Raw genomic sequence first — 1,334 nt, forward strand, 5'->3', positions numbered from 1 at the left:
CATGGTAGAAGGAAGCCGGAGGGGACATGGCCACCAAGAAGCAGAGACATGAGCTCCCCTCACCACAGTCAAAATATGAACTCCAAAAGGCCAGCCCGAGTGACCCACCTCCTCCAGGCATACCGTACCTACCTACAGTTACCAGCCAGTTAATCCCTAGCAGGGGATTAATGTCCTGATTAGGTTAAGACTGTCAATCATTTTATTTCTAAACTTCCTTGCACTGTGTCACACAAGAGCCTTGGGGGTCACCTAATATCTGAACCATAGCACCATCTAATTTCTAATGGTTTTTAGCAACTTCGTAATTTTTACATTGTCAAGGCCTTTAGTAGTTGTGATTTGATCACTATAATTTTTCCCCCTTTCTCAGTTAATTTCTCAAAAATGTTAACAACATTTATAATTATGCATAGATAAATATCAGTTTTACAGAATCTGTTAATTAGATGATGTCTGAAAGTACCAAAGTGTAATAATGACATTAGTACCTCCAAATCAGAAAGATATTTAGAAAGAGGAAGACCAATAGTTCAAGAATTAATGAGAAGAACCCTAGAATGATTTGGAAAGAAATCCCAAGATAGAACAGTATCCCTCACTCAACGTTGTAGTGTATTTTTAACAGTGGATCAATATTTTTTGTATCTATAAGATAGGATAAAGGCATTTGGAAACACTGTTTTTAAAAAAGAATTTGTGTAACGAAGGTCACTGTCTAAAGACAAATGAAATACAATATACTATTTAAAAACAATGGAGACTCTAAGGAACTCAAAATACATACAAAACAGCCTTTTCTTAAATGGTTATTACATTCTAACAAAAAGATTTTTCACTTTTCCAAAGGCTCTTCTATCATTTATTAGCTATTTTATTTTCTACAAATCTGATTTTTATGTCATAATCCCAATGTGATATGGTACCTGCTGTAGGTTTTCATCCATTTTCTTCCCTCAGTTTTATTAAATTTGCTTATAAAATGCAAAGGAGAAATTTTCTTTGCTATTACAGAAATATTTTAAGTTGCTTAATGACTGCTCTAGAAATAACAATGTATTCATTTTTTAATATCTCATTGAAAATTATCTTAAACTTTCTTCATTTAATTTTTTTTTTGTTCTTTTTAGGTAAATATGACAGTAGAATGTATTTTGACATATCATACAAAACAGAGTATAACTTCCCATTCTTGTGGTTGTAGAAAACATGGAGTTACACTGGTCATATATTTATACATGAACATAGGAAAGTTATAACTCATTCATACTATCATCTTTCCCATTCTCATCCCTTCTTCCTTCCCCCCATTTCCCTCATCCAATCCAATGAAC

Source organism: Marmota monax, unplaced genomic scaffold (genome assembly GCF_021218885.2).
Source record: "Marmota monax isolate L192 unplaced genomic scaffold, Marmota_monax_Labrador192_F-V1.1 WCK01_AAM20220418_F8-fsc00040, whole genome shotgun sequence".
Taxonomy (NCBI): Eukaryota; Metazoa; Chordata; class Mammalia; order Rodentia; family Sciuridae; genus Marmota; species Marmota monax.